Source organism: Cannabis sativa, chromosome 7 (genome assembly GCF_029168945.1).
Source record: "Cannabis sativa cultivar Pink pepper isolate KNU-18-1 chromosome 7, ASM2916894v1, whole genome shotgun sequence".
NCBI lineage: Eukaryota > Viridiplantae > Streptophyta > Magnoliopsida > Rosales > Cannabaceae > Cannabis > Cannabis sativa.
Window position 1 is genome coordinate 18,339,623 of NC_083607.1, and position 19,551 is coordinate 18,359,173.

General features: G+C 35.4%; 1 pseudogene; it reads left to right on the top strand.

Moving 5' to 3' along the window:
* The first annotated feature begins 2,494 nt into the window (after window positions 1-2,494).
* On the top strand, window positions 2,495-4,985 carry LOC115697353 (dof zinc finger protein DOF1.4-like; annotated as a pseudogene).
* The last annotated feature ends 14,566 nt before the right edge of the window (window positions 4,986-19,551 follow it).

Genomic DNA, 19,551 nt, shown 5'->3' on the forward strand with positions numbered 1-19,551 from the left:
GCAGAGGTTCCCCCAGCTGGCCTACAATCTTGAATAGGGAAGACTCTCCCCAATACTTGATGTCTAGGCCTTTGAGTTGTACCCACGTAGGAACTTTAGATACATCTTCCTTAGTAAAATCATCGATTGGATTCCATGGCTTCATAACCATTGGCTTGCGATCAAAGAATACATATCCCTGTTCCATGACTTTATCTCACTGCTCTGAATTCTGAAATCGAATGATGAATATACCTTTGGCCAGCAAACCCACTTTCACCACATCATCTTTCCATAATCTCCTCACAAATCCTTCCAAAATGCTAATTGGAGGGTTAGCTCCAATAACATAGCAGACCAAAGATGGCTGCCAGTAGTTAACCTCATCTGCAATATCCTCAAATTCAATCTTAATTTTCTTCTTCACTTCTGGTTTCTCTGTTTCCAGCCCTGATTTAACAAACGAAGTCTCCAGATTTCTCACAATGCTAGATCTGAGAATCGGGGGAGAAACCCTCTTCCCAGTGTTGACATCCTGAGAAGCACGGTTTGCAATCGTGAGCCACTCCGAAAAATCCTGTCGAATCTCACTTTGCCTGAAAATAATCGCCTCCGATTCCTCCGGTGAAAAAACCTTCTCAATGTACTGTTCCATTGGTTCTTGGTACTGTTCTATTGATTCTTCAGCATCTTCGACTTCCAATTCTTGTATCCCCAAAACAGCATCCATAGATCTAGTCTTAATGACTCTATCAGAGGATGAGGGACCAGGTTTCTTGCCCTTCGATTTGCCTTTCCCGGCCATTTTCGCTCTTTTTGCCATAGCTCCGGTGAGATCACCAGAAGAGAGAGAAGGAGCGGGAAAAAAAAGATATCTCTATTCTTATATACTCATAATTCTTTTCTTCTTAGCTAATGTCCACGTATCAATTTTTTCTATCCTTAAGAAATAAGAAATAAAAATGAGAGATACGTATTAGCTTTGAAGAGCAGAGAGAAATTGAATTTTATTGATTGGAAAAATGAGATTACAATGGCAAAGTGACTGCTATATATAGCAGAGTAGAGTCGGTGGTGAAATAACTAACCAACGGAATATATAACAGATATTAACAACCATAACTAACTTAACTAACTAAGCCTAAGTCTTTAAGAGGCCCCTTCAAGATGGACTGTAGAGATTTTTGAGGTTCATCTTGCAAACTATGTCGTAAAAATGGTTGGGGAAGAGCGGCTTTGTCAGGATGTCGGCCAGGTTGGATTTAGAAGCAATGTGATTCATTTTGATGGTGCCATTGTTGATCTTCTCGTGGATGAGATGACAATCGATTTCCACGTGTTTGGTGCGCTCATGGTAGACAAGGTTCTCTGAAATGTAGATTGTTGCATTATTGTCACAAAACAAAGTGGATGGAAGTCGGTTTTGAATGCCAAATTCGCGAAGAATGGAATGAAGCCATGTTAGTTCACAAGCAGCGTGAGCCATGGCTCTATACTCTGCTTCAGCCGAAGAGCGAGAGACAGTGTGTTGCTTCTTAGATTTCCATGAGATGAGAGATTTGCCTAAAAAAACACAATAGCCCGATATTGAGCGTCGAGTGTCTAAACATGCACCCCAGTCAGCATCAGCAAATGCTTGAAGGTGGGTTGGTTCAGCGGCTGAGGCATGAAAAAAGAGGCCTTGACCAGGTGTACCTTTTAAGTATTGCAATATGCGGTGAGCTGCATGGAGATGAGGTTCTCGTGGAGCTTGAAGATATTGACTCAGTTTGTTGACTGAGAATGAAATATCTGGTCTTGTGATAGTCAAGTATATGAGTTTACCAATTAAACTTCTATACTGTGTTGGGTTGGAAAAAAGTTTACCAGATTCGTTATTGAGTTTGTTGTTGGGTTCCATGGAAGTGGTAACCGGTTTGGTGCCAAGATAACCCGTTTCTTGTAAATTTTACGACATTACAATTTTTTTTTTTTTTTGCTCAAAGTTAATACAAGAAAAAACAAAAACTATTACTTGCTAGCAAATTATTAAACCGGCCTAATACGTTGGCATTGTTTGTTTTTTTTCAATCTTAATCAATGATTATGTCCCATCAAATAGATCGGTATGTATATTTTAATATTAAGTTTTAGATAAAATATCAAAAGATATAGTATCTAATTGAATAAATAAAATAAATAATAATGAAATAAATAAAGATGTAGTTATAAAATATTTAACATATAATATGTGGTGAAGAATATTTAACAACTGCAAAAAAAAAAAAAAAAAAGAAGTGAGAGTGAGAGAGAAAAAGGTAGAAGTGGGATTTGTTGTGTGTGCTATAGTGTCTTGGTTATTGAGCTAGGCCGAAGGAGGGAGGGTCTCTATAAGTCTAGGGATTCCCTTTACTAATAATAATCTAAAATTTTACTGTATATATTTTTATGTTGAAAGAGAATGTCATACGTAGTGATACGGAATGTGTAGTAGTCTCACCTCTCAAGTATTAAACTGTTCAATTCCGCTTTCTTGAACCAACCAAAGCTTCTCATCCTTAATGTCACTTTACCTCTCTGTCCTATTCTTGGATTTCGAATGTCCTTCCTCTATTTTTTTTTCTAATATATTAAATTCCATTTATTAAAATAATATATTATCTAACTCAAATTCGATTTTGGACAAGAACCCATCACGTGAATATACATGATGATATTTATATTTTTTTCTTTTTCTTAGAGACTAATATAATTATATTATATGGCCTTAATGTTTCAACCCTATTAAGAAAGATTGAAGACTCAATAGACTGAAGTCGCCACCTGCTCCTTGTCTGTTTACTCTTTGTTTCAACGATTCCTTTGAGAGAAGAAAGAAAAATGCTAATGGGCAACTGTGATAATGAGAAGATGGTATTCATTTCTTCATCAACTACTAACGAATGGCCACAGGTTCATATCTTTCTTTCTCTCTCTTTCTTTCTTTCTTTTCCACTCGGCAATTATTAGACAAAAAAATGTGATCCCATTTTTGTTGCGTAGCTTTTGGAACAGAATATCTCCCTCGACTTGTTATTTTTACCCTAATACACCACCTTAACCTCTCTTCTTTTTTCTTTTTTGTTTTCCCTTCTCTTTTCTTCTCTCTCTCTCTCTCTAACTTCGCTTTTTGTCTTTTGTTTGGCACCAGAATCATCCAGATGATCAGAATAATGCTTTGAACATGGCTTCATCAGCTCATCATGTTAGGCCAACAATAGAGAAACAAGGCCAAGAACAACTCCAACAACAACAGCAAAATAACCAAGGTTTAGCACTAAAGTGTCCGCGTTGTGATTCTTCAAACACCAAGTTTTGCTATACAACAATTACAACTTATCTCAGCCAAGACACTTCTGCAAAGCCTGCAAACGTTATTGGACAAGAGGCGGAACCCTAAGGAACGTCCCAGTCGGCGGTGGCTGCCGTAAGAACAAGCGAGTAAAGAGGCCATCTTCAGGCAACAACTCTGATGGATCTGGTGCTAATTCTTCTTCTTCTTCAGCTAACAATAATTTTAAAAATCATGGTTCAGTAGTTCATCAGCCACAAACCGATTTGTGCTCGTATTCGCACATGATGAGACCCCTGTCCTACGGGTTACACATCAACCCTAGTTCTGCTGATATGAGCCACGTGCTTCCTTTTTCCAGGTTTATGAACAGTAATACCTCTGGGTACGATCTACATGATCAACCTCACTTGATCAATGTTCTTGGGTTAGGTTTTTCATCATCAGCTGGGAATATTAATGATAGTACTGATCATAATTATCAAAACGACTTCAGTGGTAATACTACTACTACCACTCCAAAGAATATCCAAGATATTGTCTCTTCAAACTCGCTTTTCTCAACTTATAATTCTACTTTTACTGCTAGTACTACAACTCCATTATCTTCTGTAGCTGGGGCTTCTCCAACAATTTCTTCTTTGTTTTCTTCTAAATTTGCAAATGGTGGTCTCAAAGATTCTAGAGGACCCATGAATCACTTTCAGCCATTAACAGCTCCTTTTGAAGACCTTCACATAGAAAACGCATCAGCTGCCAACTGTGGCGGTGTTGAGGACCTTAATTTGAGTAACAAAGAAGCAGTGAAGTTGGAAGATCAGGGCCAACAGCGGAGGTCTGATTGGAATCAGACGGAGAAAATTGGCTTATCATCTTCAGATCCTTCTTTTAATTGGAATCCAATGGTGGCAGTTGGGACTAGCTGGCACGATCAGCCAAATACTATGAGCTCTTCAGTCCATTCTCTGATCTAGCCAAACCATAATCCGAACTTAATTCTGCATTCTTATATATACCTCTTTCTTTTAAAGTGACGTGATCCTTTCGGATATTCTTAGTGTTAAGTTTTTCTTTTCCTTTTCCTTTTAACAGCTTATTACTTTGTTTGTAACAGAGTTTATTATGGGGGTTGAGACTGGTGTGTTTAAAAAAAACAAACAATTTTATATAGAGAAGCAAAACAGATGGGCGATGAGCTGGAATCGGAGCGATCATGTCAGCAGCAAAGCTTGTTTTATTATTCATCAAGGTTGAAAGAATCCTTAATTTGCGCTGAGAGGATCCTCAGATTCTTTTGTATCTCACCGCCACGAGCTTTCGTCATCCTTGGCGATCGATATATATCTACAAAGAGAGTTGAAGGTTTTCCTTGCACAATCCTTATAATTTGATTAGTTATAATCAATTTGTGATTAGTTTATATGTTGTACGTATTTATATGCATGAAATCTTGTTAATTTTCTTCTCTATTGTATTTGTTAGTAACTAGGTTGCAATTGGGTGGGGGTATATGTTGTACTTGTAGTCTTCATTAAATCATCTCATGAGGAACTAATGATTTTTTAATTTTTTTTCTTTTTTATATATTACGTTGGGGGATTGAGTATAATGGTATAAAAGAGAGGGGGATTTGTTATCTCAGTTTAGCTATTTTTAGTTTCATGTGCTTTGTTATAGTAAATGTTTGTTTTTTTAATTTTTAACTGGTGTTAAAGCTTTTTAATTTCAAAGTTTTATATATGCCTAAATTAACTAAACATATCTTACCTAATAAAGGATTATAATGTGTCCAAACTAATAAAGGAATAAAGTACTACATAGAATGTACACGTAGAATACCTTCATCATGCGGAGAAAAAAAAAGTGTGTAAACTGGAAAAACTGATGTTTTGGTCAGACTGAGAATATTTTGGTCAAAATTTAACCCTAGTTTCTATGTGTGTAAGGAATAGTGTTTTCTGAGTGTTTCTTGGGAGTAAATAAAGACCGCACATAAATCTTAATAACTCAAAACCCGAGAGAATTGGATTTTGAGCTACAAAATTAATCATATGAGATATCGATTGAGTTCTATACCTTGTTAGCTATTGGACAGTTTTAGATACACACCTTCAATAGCTACGTACCTAGTACTACTACTGCACGTTATAACAGGGACAAAATTTTATCTATTCTAATCATCTTTTTTATTTTTTTATTTTTTTTTTGAGGAACAAAATTTTATCTATTCTAATCATCTTTGATCATAAGTGACAAACGGGTATGTATTATCGAAGTCAGAGCAGCTGGGTTGTAATAATCAAATATGAGAAATAATCTAGTCCATTGTGCCGTTTAATTATATGACATTTTCATTTCTAACGATTGTGTACAGCAACAATGTCATAAACATGTACTTCGACCAAATGATTTCTTTTATTGACATTATTTATTGTCATTACTATTAAGATATGTAAGATGGAGTGTTAGTTGAAATCGGTTAGGAGTTAGTTAAAGGTTTGTTATGTTTGTTGCTAGCTGTCTTGAGTGATTTTGTTTAGTCCTGAATTGTATAAAATCAGATTGTATTGCTCTGTTTTCAATTAATGAAGAATCAATTTTTGGTATTCATCTTTTCTCTCTTCTTCTTCTTTATTCATTTTTTCTCTAGTTTATCAACTAAAATGGTATTAGAGCAATTCGATCGCCATGCTCATTGCTTCCGCTTCTTCTTCTGATCCTTCTTTCTTCTTCCTATTATCTGATCTCCCATGGCTCGAGAAGGAGGAACTCAAAATCGCAGTACTCGAAATCGTGGAGTTGAAGATTCCAATCCTTTTTCAGCTCTCGATGAAACAAATAGATTTTCCACGATCGATCCACACAGTCCTTATTTCCTAATTTCTAGTGCAGATAATGCCTCACCGTCTTTAGTTTCAAAAATTCTCACTGGAGCAGATAATTACAGTTCATGGAAAAGGTCTATGATGGTGGCGTTGTTAGTGAGGAACAAGATTAAGTTAATAAATGGATAATTACCTGCTCTGGATGAAGATGATAAAGATTACGAAGCTTGGATCAGATGTAATAGTCTGGTTATTTCGTGGATTTTGAATTGTGTTTCAGCTGCGATAGGTGACAGTGTCATTTACGTGAATGATGACTCTCAGATCTGGTCTGAACTTGAAGAGAGATTTCACAAAAAAAAAGGTCCCAGAATTTTTGAGGTCAAACGATTGATGCACAGTTTGACACAGGGATCCAGTGATGTTACCTCTTACTACACTCGACTTAAAAGTGTATGGGATCTGTTTCAGGAATACAAACCTCAACCAGTGTGCACTTGTGGAGCTATGAAGATCATCCATGAGTATCAAGATGAAGATAAGGTTCTTGAGTTCCTTATTGGTCTCAACGAGTCTTATCTTAATGCTAGATCTCAGATTCTTCTTCAAGATCCCTTGCCTAGTATGAATAAGGCTTTTGCTTCCATAATTCAGGAAGAAAAGCAAAGAGGAATTATCGTTCCTCAAGGTGAAAGTTCGAAGTCTTCTCTTAAGAATCCAGCTCAGTTTGCTGGAAGTGCACAAGGCAATCGAAACAGCAATAGGAATGATAATAGATCTGATAACAGATCTGATAACAGGCAGGATCATTTTGATAATCGTCCTATTTGCTCTCACTGTGGGATACCTGGCGACACAATAGCCAAGTGTTATAGGATTAATCATGGCTACCCTCCTGGTCACCGTTTGTTTGGAAGGTCTCCTAGAGAACCTCCTAAACGAGGAAGTCAACAAGAACGTTCATGAGCCAATTTCTCTTCTGGTGGCAGCAATTTTAATGAAGGAATGAGTGAGGAACAAACCTTGGCTATTCAATGTCAGAGGCTCATGGCTATGCTAACACAAAAGATGCAAGAAAGTTCTCAGCAATCTCAGCAGCCTGAGCAACCTGTTGTGTCCAACATTTCTGGTAATCCCTATCCTATTTCTAAATTTAGTTGGATAATTGATACAGGTGCTACGCACCATGTTTGTTCCAATCCTAATTGGTTCCATTCCATTCAAAAGAATACTAGCTTAACACATGTTAAATTGCCAAATGGAACTAACATTAGGATATCATTCATAGGCACTGTTAAACTGCTCAATATCACCCTCACAAATGTGCTTTGTGTTCCTGAGTTTAAGCATAATCTGATTTCTGCATGTGCCTTGTCTGATTCTTGTAATTATTCTTTCATATTTTTGCCTAAACAATGTGTTATCCAGGATATCACCAAGAATCGTGTGATTGGGATGGGTGAAAGGATTGGCAACCTTTATTACTTGTCTAAAATCGATTTCCTTGTTATTTGTTCAATTTCTGATTCTAAAATCAATGATGACACATTGTGGCATTATAGTCTAGGCCATGCTTCTTGTATTAAAAATCATTCTTTGAATAAAGCCTTACAATTTCAATACTCACATGATTCCAATTTTCATTGTTCTATATGTCATCTTGCTAAGCAAAGAAAATTGCCTTTTGTTTCCAATCATAATATTTCCAAGCAATGTTTTGATCTCATTCATATTCACATTCGGGGACCATATCATATTCAAACTATTGAAGGGTATAGATACTTTATTACTATTGTTGATGATTGTTCTAGATATACATGGGTCAATCTTATCAAGAATAAGTCTGATGCAAAAATAGCCATACCAGCCTTTATTCACATGGTCAAAACCCAATACAATGTCCAAATAAAGGGGGTTAGATCGGACAATGCCAAAGAGCTTCAATTTCCTCAACTTTTCTCTTCTCTTGGCATTGTTCACTATCACTCTGGTGTCCGACGGCCACAACAGAATTCTGTTGTTGAGAGAAAACATCAACATTTGTTGAATGTTGCTCGTGCCATTTTGTTTTAGTCACATGTTCCTTTACCATACTGGGGGGAGTGTATTAGCACTGCAGCCTACATCATATATAGGACTCCTACAACCAATCTCAAGCATAAATCCCCTTTTGAGATCCTAAATTCTAGAGCCCCCAACTATGATCATCTTAAGATATTTGGGTGTCTAGCTTATGCTTCCACGCTTGGGGGAGCTAGATCAAAATTTTCCCCTAGAGACATTCCTTGTATTTTTCTAGGTTATCCTATGGGAATGAAAGCTTACAAATTACTTGACCTTAATACTAATAGGATTTTTTGTTCTAGGGATGTCATATTCCATGAGCAAATTTTTCCTTTTCTTAAACATGGTCAAGTGTCACCTGATTTTTTTGAGATTTTTCCTGCTAATGCATCTCAAACCACAATTGGTTTTTCCCACACCACTTCGGATGCACAGCAGCCTACTCCTTCCAGTTTAACTCCTCCCATAGTTGATCATGATGACATTGTTTTTAATAATCCCTCTGTTCTTTAGAGATCTAATCATACCAGACCCGTGCCTCCTGTTCTTCAGGATGATGTTCATGATTTATCACAGCAGATTGTTAATAGTAGGCCTCTTCGAAATGTCCAAAAAACCCTCTTATTTGCAAGATTACCAATGCTATTTGTCCACGAATTCTGTTCACACACAAGAGCTCAAGGCTTCCACTAACTATTCTATTTTTGAGATTGTTGATTACAGCAGGTTATCACCTAAATTTTGAGTCATTGTGTTAGCTATTTCCAGTCATTATGAACCTGATCGATCATGCCATGGACATTGAGATTGAGGCTCTTAAAGCTAATGATACTTGGATTATTGTTACCTTACCTGCTGGACAACATGCTATTGGTTGCAAGTGGGTATATAAAATCAAGTATAATGCTGATGGTTCTGTGGAAAGGTTCAAAGCTCGACTTGTTACGAAAAGATACAATCAACAAGAGGGTGTTGATTATAATGAAACCTTTGCTCCTGTTACCAAATTGGTTTCTGTTAAACTAGTTCTTGCTTTGGCTGCCATTCAAAGGATGGGTTCTTCATCAACTTGATGTAAATAATGCTTTTCTCCATGGGGATTTACATGAAGAGGTGTTTATGACTCTACCTCCTAGGTATTGTCCTAAGGGGGGGGGGGTTGCCACCTAATGCTGTTTGTAAACTCAAGATATCCCTTTATGGACTTAAGCAATCCTCGAGACAATGGTTTGAAAAGTTCTCCACAACCTTGGTTGAAGAAGGGTTCCAACATTCTGCATCTGATCACTCTTTGTTCATCCAACACAAAGGCTCAACCATCATAATACTCTTGGTGTATGTGGATGATGTGATCCTTGCTAGGAATGACATAACAGCTTTGGAAAAATTAAAACTCAACCTGAATAATAGATTCAAGTTGAAGGATCTTGGTGAGTTAAAGTACTTCCTTGGGATTGAAATTGCTCAGACTAAGCAAGGCATTTTTATATCTCAAAGGCACTATGCTTTACAATTGTTGGAAGATTTGGGCCATTTAGGATGTAAACCTGCCAACACCCCAATGGAAGTTAACTTGAAACTCAGTCAAGATGGAGAAGAGAAGTTCGCCGATCCAAAGTTGTATAGAAGGATCATTGGGAAATTGCAATACTTGACAATTACTAGACCTGATTTAGCTTACACTGTAAATAAGCTAAGTCAGTATCTAGTTACTCCCAAAATCACACACATGAATGTTGCTCAAAGGGCCCTTTAGTACATTAAAGGAACCCCTAGACAGGGGCTGTTCTATCCAGTTGAATCTGAAGTTAAACTTGAAGCTTATACCAATGCTAATTGGGCAACATGTGTAAATACTAGAAGGTCAACAACCGGTTTTTGTGTGTTTCTTGGAAAGTCATTGATTTCTTGGAAGAGTAAGAAACAACACACAATTTCGAGATCCTCAGCTGAAGCTGATTACAGAGCAATGTCTAATACCACTTGTGAACTAGTTTGGCTACTTTCATTGCTGCAAGAAATTAAAGTTGAACACAAGAGGCCTGCTGCTCTATATTGTGATACTAAAGCTGCACAACAAATTGCTGCCAACCCTGTGTTCCATAAAAGAACCAAACACATTGAGATAGATTGCCATCTAGTGAGAGAGAAGGTCCAAGAAGGGATCATAAGAACAGTTCACACATCTAGCAAAGAACAAATTGCAGATATTTGTACAAAGGCTGTACTGCCTAGCCAGTTTCAAACTCTCAAAAGTAAAATAGGAATATGTAATATCTACAGTCCACCTTAAGGGAGAGTATTGCGATATGTAAGATGGAGTGTCAGTTGAAATCGGTTAGGAGTTAGTTAGAGGTTTGTTATGTTTGTTGCTAGCTGTCTTGAGTGGTTTGGTTTAGTCCTGAATTATATAAAACCAGATTGTATTTCTTTGTTTTTAATTAATGAAGAATCAATTTCTGGTGTTCATCTTTTCTCTCTTCACCTATTAGATCTGAAGATTAAGCAATGGAAAAACCAGTTGCATGAATATAGCTTCAAAGTCTCTAAACAATTATAGGGTGAGAAAAATGCCAAATGCAATGGAGCAATTATAACAGATTTAGTGAAAGAAAAAAGAAGAAGAGAACACAAATACAAGAATTTTACTGAGGTTGACCGCCAATCTGGAGTTATGACCTCGTTGAGCTAGACTCAGAATATAGTTCAAGTACTCCGCTATACAAGAATCAAGTTACACACTAATAGAAAATTGGGTTTTAGTGACACACATTGAGTAACTCTAAAAGTGTATAGTGACAGTTCAACGCGCGTCACTAATGAGGGTGACTGGAAACACAGTTTTTAGTGACACTTCACACGTGTCACTGAAACCTTTTACATTCATTTTCTGCGCGTCACTATAAGCGTATAGTGTCAGGTTTTGTCAGACTGAAAAGGTAATAGCCACACACATGAAGTGTCACTATATCCTATTTTTTTTTTATTAATATTTTTAGAGATATAGTGACACACAAAAATGCCACTATATTAAATATTTTTCTTTTTTTATTAATGTTGTTAATTTTATTTATTTATTTTATTTTGATACTAAAAAATAAAATAAAAGTCCAATTTATTGTTAGTTTAGTAAATTGTACACAAAAATCAAAAAAATTATAATTTATATTTTTACAAACTAATCTATTCAATTCAGATTGGTAAAATTATTAAGTGTAAGTGAATATAAAATAATTTACAAAGTAATACATGATCAAAATGTACAAATATTTTTTCAGATCTATATCAATATAAAATAATTTACAATGTAATTACATGACTAAAAATTTAAAATGTACAAATATTTTTCCAAATCTATATTGAAACCCAAACAAAAGCACAAGTCGAAACCAGAAGACCATTAACCAAAAAATCGAAACCAAACTCAAGTCCAATTAATCCTGACCTCCCCACCCACTGCCTCTACAACTCGGACTCTGGCCAACTGCGCAACCTCCAAAGCAAGCCTTTGTCGATGATCTACAGAGAAGACAGACAAAGAGAGAGATAGATAACATTAGCCATAGAAAGAGAGAAAGTGAGATCATTACAGAGAAAAAGAGAGATCGTCATAGAGAGAGAGATATAGAGAAGCCATACCTAAGTTTGTCTTAGCGCCACCAAAGCTACCGTCGTCGATCTGTCTAAGAGAAAGAGAGGAGAAACACGATTAAGAGAGAAAACGAGGGAAATACCACAGGAACCTTGCAATATGTCTTCATTTAGTTGTCAGATTAGACCACCGAAAGTCCAACTTTTCCATTTCTAGTGGGCAGCTCCAACAACGAGAGAGAAAGAGAGGGCTGCATTTTTTTTTTAATAGAGGGAGGCGCATGGAGATAGAAAGGAGAAAGGAAAAGTTTGTATTAGGGTTTCTTAGGAGGGAGGCGCTGATGTTATGTTAGGAAAGAAAAAGAGTTATTAGGTTTATTAGGTTAGGAAAGAGAAGATAATAGGTTTTTCTTTATTTTTTTTTTTTAAAAAAAAAAATACCATGTGTCAGCTGACATGATAGGGCAGGTTTTTATATTCTATTAAATATGAATTTTGTTTTTTTTTTTTATATTTTTAATTAATTATTCCAGTTGTATTTTTTTAAATAGTATTATCATATAGTGACACGCTAAGTGTGTCGGGAAACATTTATCCAATCGCATCTAGCGCGTCACTATAGGCTATAGATTTTTAAATTAATAAAAATAAAAAATTTTGAATTTTACTCTTTAGTGACACTCTATATTTTTAGCGACACGCATTACATGAGGCTAATACTGAAAGTTTAGAGTCTAATTATGCATGTCACTAAAAATCACTCCTAACTATTTAGTGACCCGCACTTTTGTGCGTGTCACGAAAAGGCTAAATTGTTGTAGTGACAACACTAATAGCAAATTTCTAGTAGCTACTCGTAAATTTTCTCTAATTTGTTTCCTTCTTGTTACAAAAATAATGAAGACACATGGTTTGGCTTGAGGTAAGAATTTGGTTACGGTGGTGACAGAAGAAGCATATACAAGGCAACTAAAGTTGTAAAAATGAGTGTAAATGGGTGACTTTTGATGCAGTTACTCATAAGAAGTTTTATCTTGTAATAGGATAGAAGGAGGCCGCTGTTTAAGATGTATACTGCAGTTTGTTACCAAATAGCTCTAGTAAGTTAGTTGTAATTAAATTCGATTGAAAGGCAACAACTCGAGCCACATTAAGGAAATGTTGATATTTCCTATGAACTGCAGCATTCTACCGTGGTCTATCAACACAAGAACAGTAATGTAGAACCCCTTTTGTTGCATAACTTTAACAAGTAGTGAGATTCAGTTTATATGTTCGGACGAATTTAACGTTTACTTTATATTAAGTATATATGAAAGTGAAAAAATTTTGTATTGCAAAAGGAGCATATGATTTAGCTCTTAGTACATGTAATTAAGTGTGTCGTGAATGGTCTTGCACTATGGTTAACATATATTTATGTCCCTCAACAAAAGGAGTAATATGGTCCTCAAATATCCATATGTACAAGATCAAATATTTCAGGGGAGATATTATTGCTTGAATGAAAATGTAATCTTTCTTGTTTTGCAATATGACAAGTAGGATAATTATAAGGAGTAAATATTTCAAAAACTTTTAATTATTTATTAATTTTATTAGTAATAATTACATATAGATGTCCAAGACGAGTATGTCATTAGAGTTTATCTAATCAAACGTACAAGTATGTATAGTGGAACCAACTTTTGGAAGGATTTGTTGTTGCTGATAATAAAGATTTCTAAAGTGCTTAGCTGTTCCAAATCTCAACGTCTTAGAAAGGCCCTAAATGTAACAGTAAAACTCATAAAATTCTGATTGTGTTTGAAAAGTGCACTAACAGATAATAGATTGAATTAAAATTGTAGTACAAATAGAACATTGATTAGAGTAATGTTGAAATTAAGGATGACAGTAAATATTTTTTAATTTTGACCTTAGTTCGATTAGGTAATGTGATAGAATTGGCCTTGCGATTTGAATTAATTGAAGAATAACATGTAAGATGAGAACAGACGTGATGAGTTTCACCACTATCTACAATCCATGATGGAGGGTTAGTAAGTAATACCTAAAAAATTATTCACAACAACATTTTCATTGGATGTTGAAGCATCGGTAGAAAGCTACAATTGTTGTGTTAACATGGAAATCAGTTGTTGACACTGAGCTGGAGTGAGTTGTGTATTGCTTGAATCATGTAGGTGGTGGAAATTTGTGATGTATGTGGGAGATTTCTGTTTTGCAAGGCAGATTCTGGTTTACGAATGGTGAAAAGAAGAGAATCATTAGGCTTTCGAGTGTCATAACTATGGGAAAACCAATTAGAAAATAGTATTTATTTATCTCTGTAATGACCTGGTTTTTGACAGTTGGTACAATGTGGATGAGACCTTTTGTTTCTTGAGGCTACATTAGTTGCAAGAGTTGAATCTTGAGGCACAGAAGGAGCATTGGTTGCTGTAGGGAATGGTTCAATTTCCCAAGGTTCTTTGTCATTCTTGGTTGATGACTATAGAGAAAACTTTGTTAAGCAAAGGACAAGGATCAAGAAGGAAGATTTAGTCACGAACAACATGGTAGGATTCGTTTAAACCTTTGAAAAATTGAAGAACCTAGTCATGATTCTATTGGTCCTTGTTTTGAGCAGTAGCAACAGATATACAAGGTATACAAGGCCTCAACTGATTAATTTCGTCCCACATGACAGTGAGATTTGTTAAATAGGCGCTGACAGAATCACCTCCTTAATGGAGATAATAAGTTAGGGTTTCATTTAATTCAAAAATTGTTGGACCATTGCCTTGGTTGAACCCATAATTCAAAATAATCCACATTTCAGAGGGAATATCTAGGTACATTATGATACTTTTGATTTCAGGAAAAACCGAGTGCAAGATTAATGACATCACCATTTGGTTACATCTAATCCATGAATCAAGAAGAGGATTATTAATAGGGGGTTGAGGGAGAGTACCTGCAAGAAAGGGAGTTTTTATTTCTTGCTCTAATGGAAAGTTTGAAGTCACGTTTTTATTGTTGGAAATTTTGTTTCGTAAGAACAGGTGTAACCAGTGCCAATCTGGAGTGATCTGTAATGCTTAGATTGTAGAGAGATCTAATATCTTCATAAGCGGGTTTGTCCACCAGAGTTCAGCGAGGAACTGGAGCAGGGAGATCTGTTCTTGGAGGAATACTAGCAGAAGTAGTTGATGGTGGAGGAGGCATGGGAGCATCGACCATGGAATGATTTTCATCAGTGGTAGTACTTGAACTGGTGGCTCATGTTCGCACCATGATTTTTGGAAGAGGAAAACAAAATCTTGAAGCACTACAAGAAAGGGGACCTTTTATCCCACTTTTTTATGTTACAAACATAAAAAATGAGATAAAAGATATATTGAGACTTCTTATCCTACTTTTAGATTTGGCGCCTCAAATATGGAGCAAAAAATTTTTTAGACAAGGGCCATGTTTGGTAGAACGTTAAAAAAAATATCAAAGGTAAAAAAATAAGTTCAAAATTCAATTTTTATAGGTTTGCCAAACAGGGATTAAGGTTTTGGGGAAACCTTTTATCCTGGTTATTAGTTAAAACCAGGATAAAAGGGTTTAGTGTGAAACCCTTTTATCCCAGTTTTTAACTAAATAACTAGGATAAAAAGTGTTTCCCTAAAAACACAATCTCATGAACAGATTATCACATATCTCTACTATTAACCTCGATAGAAACCCACCCAAACCCAGAAACCGTCGCCCAAACCCATGTGAGCCTCAATCTCGCCCATTCCAGAATCGCCCAAACCCAACAGCTGATCAAACGAATAAAGGTATGCTTTTTTTTCTTTATTACTTCTCCCTATTTTGCATTTTTTTCCACTTTTTTTTCTGGTATCAAGAAAATAAAAAATATGGATATTTTTTTTTTTTTTTGTGAATAATTTCTTCTAGTTTAGGGATTATTTATTATGTATCATTTTTTAAATTTCTAGTTCTTAAGGATTTGATTTTATTAATATTTAAATGAGTTATTGATATAATTTTTTATAAAATGATAGAAATTTTTGCTATGATAAAAAAATATTTATATATATACTTAGTTTGGAACTTTTGAATTATAGTAATTTTAATAGTCTTGACAATGGAATAGTAATTAAAATAGCTAGTAATGTAATGTAATGAGTTATATAGTTTTAGTTAGAAACTTTTAATACTTAGTAAAAAATATTCATGAACGAAAAATTAGTAATAAGGTGTTTGGTTCATTGTAATGTAATAGAAATTGTAATAAGAATAGTAATGTAATGTAATAAGAATATATAGTAAGTATAAATTAATTGTAGTGCTAAATAATTATTTAAGTATGTAGTCATTAGTTATATATTAATTAGTTATTACTATTCTTACTTAATTTTAATTTGAAAATTTTATAAATTGCATTTAATAGTGTAGGTTGTGGATTGTTATTAGAAAATGAATCAAAATATCAGTGATCATTGATTGCTAGCTAAAGGTACATTATTGACCAACAAATTTTTACTAATTATAAAACTATTAGAGGAGTTTGAATATGATAGATATTCATCCGTAGTGAAATAGGTTTTGTGATATAAATGTACTGCGGTCAGATGGGTGACAATTATTATATTTTTAATTGCTTTTATGATTACTTTGTCCTGTTATCCAATTTACTTACCTGCATTGTTAGATAGTTATTAAAAATGTTATAGAAAGAGGAGATACTGTGGCCACTTTTTTTAGGATTCTTAAATGAACATGTTTGTTAATATTCAATTACTAAGCATGTTTAGGATTTTTCTACGAACTATTAAGTTTTTTTTTTCAATCTTGTTTGTTAGGAATATTATTTTTATTTTTAAATGGATAAGTCATGCATGGAAGAGAAGAGAGAAACCCCACAATTTGTAGAAAGATTTAAAAACTTTTTAGAGTTTTCCTTAAAGAATTGTAGCGATCTTGAAAAAATCTAGTGTCCTTGTATCTATTGTGGTAATATATCCTAGGGAACTATTACCATGTCAAAGAATCATGTATTTTGTCCTGGAATCGATAAAAGTTATACTAAATGGTATTGGCATTCTGAATCGATGAAGGGTGACCCATATCTGTTGGGTAGGTGAGGGCGCGAAGATCATTTTGAAAGTAATCATTGTGATGATCATCCTACAGAATTGCTTGATGATGATCAAGAAGAGTTTATTCATGATCTTGAAAAATTTGATAGCATTGTTACAGATGCTGATAGGTCGTTATTTAGTGGCTGTGAAAAACGACGACTATCAACCATGGTGAAATATTATAACATAAAGGCAGAGAATGGAGTATGTGAAAAGTGTTTTATTCAATTTCGATTTGCTTTTAAAGAGATCCTGCTGATGGAAAATTATTTTCCGGAGTCGACGTATGAGGTGAAGATAACTTTATGTTCGATAGGGTTGAAGTATAAGAAGATTCATGCATGTCCAAATGATTGCATTTTGTATCGTAAATAGTACGCCCACATGGACACTTGTCCAAAATGTGGTTTGCCACAGTATATGCCCAATCAGAGTAAGGAGATCTGTAAACTTATTCCAGATAGAGTCAGATATGAGAGCTCAATATCCAGAGTTGTTCAGGTTAGATTTCAGGAACGAAATCCTTTTAAGGGGGGAATAGTTGTAAAGACCGCTTAGTTTAATTTGGAAATTAGCAGTTAATTATGATTAATTATGAAAATTATTTATAGATATTTAAATAATTATTTGTGCTGTTATTTTTGAATTCCGAATGCATTTTTATGTCATATAGTGAATTTCATAATTTTGCATTTCCGGTGCCCGACAACATGGAACTCGGTGTTTGGCTCAGTAAAATCACAACTTAGTATGTTAGTATTATGGGACGGTTATTTAGACATTGGGAATGTCGGGATTGGTCGGAAATTTAAAATTTCCCAAAATACCCTTTAGTGCCCCTTTATGTTATTTTAATGTGGAGGGGCAAAATGGTCATTTTGCCCCAATTATGTTTTGTCCTTTAGTGGACTTTATGTTGTGAAAATATGTGTTTATGTTGGTTATTTGTTGGCTGAAATAGGTTTGATTATATGCATTTTCATCATTTATTCAAAGTAAGTTTTTGAGAGCAAAATCAAAGAAAGAACAAAAATTTCATTTTTTCATTCAAGAGCTCTCTCTCTCTCTCCCTCTCGGCCTTGGTTGGGGGCTGCTAGGGCTGTGATTTCTTTGCAAAATTCAAGTGTTTTCCCTCAAGTTTAGAGTGATTCTAGTGAAGGTAATCCTTGTTCAAGCTTCTCTTTTAGTTTCTTGGAATTTTGAAGAAAAATAATGTTGAATTGCATGCTTATCTTGAAGTGTTGTTGTCGCTGTGTTTGTTAAATATTTTCAGAGGTTTAACCTTGTTTGATTGAGTAGAATAGAGCTAGTTATGATGCATGTTAGTTGTGTTGTTCAAATTTTTGAATTTTGGCTCAAAAACTATAATTTTCAAGGTAATTTGAGGATTTTCGTGGCTGTAGTTGTTGTAATTGTTTAGTGTTGTTTTCACAGGCTATTTTATGCATGATTGAGTAGATTCAAGCAGGTTTGAATGCATGTTTGAGGGGTTTTTCAAAGTTTGAGTTTTGAACTCAAAGCATGGAGCTTTAATAGCATTTTTAGTATCTGTGATTTCTGGGTTGTTTTAATGCTTTGAAAATGTTCTTTGGGGTATTTAGAACAGGTCTGGAAGGTTTGGTATGAATTGGGTTTGATTTGAATGAGTTATAGAATTTGGTGTGTTTTCTGCGAGGAACCAGAATTCTTATTGTGCAACCGGAATTTCGGATGGTGTTCCAGGATTCCCAGAACTGAAATTCCGGTTGCAGAACCGGTCTACCGGTTGGGGGATTTTTGGGAACCCTAGTTTTTCCCGTTTTTATGTTGTTTAGGGTATTGCCATGCTTTTTTATCAATAGGGAAACTTCTAGTTTCTAGTTTAAGTCCTCGGGAAGTGATTTAGCGTATCACTTATCTAGTGTTGTGGTTGTTATGGTTTAGGAGCCTGTAAATCGCCGTGCAGTTCGTTCCACTCAGGTTGACCGGCACACCTGAATTCGGAATCGAGGTAAGATTAGTATAACAGTATGCATATGTATTACATGTTTAACGTGCAAGTTAGGAAGCCTATTAGATTACATTAGATATGTATGTTAGCTTCGTACCATCCGACCATATCACATCGGTTAGGCTAGAGTATGACTACCAGCTGGAGTATGACCAGTGAACCGAGTATAGGCTGATACTAGGGTTGGTGGTACTGTACTGTTTGATCGTATCACATCGGTTAGGCTAGAGTATGACTAGCAGCTGGAGTATGACCAGTGAACCGAGTATAGGCTGATACTATAACACATCGGTAAAGCTAGAGTATGACTAGCAGCTGGAGCATGACCAGTGTACCGAGTATAGGCTGTTACTTTGTCAATAGTACCGTCGTACGAACGTTCAGGACTCAGTATCGTGTGGCACATGACAGTTAGGGTTATGGTCAGGGGTATGGGCGTCTGATCATAACCCGGGATTATGTATGTTTTATGATTTATGCTTTTCTTACTGATTCTGTCGACTCACAGTGCAATGTTTATGTGTAGGTAAGGGCAAGGCCAAGGCTGAAAAACCGTGAGGGTGAGCCGATGAAGATTGTACATGTCGGGGCGGTTAGGCCTGGAGCGTACGATCCTCGGGACAACAGTGCTTTTGTAATTGGTCGCTAGGCGACAAGTATTTTGTATTAGAC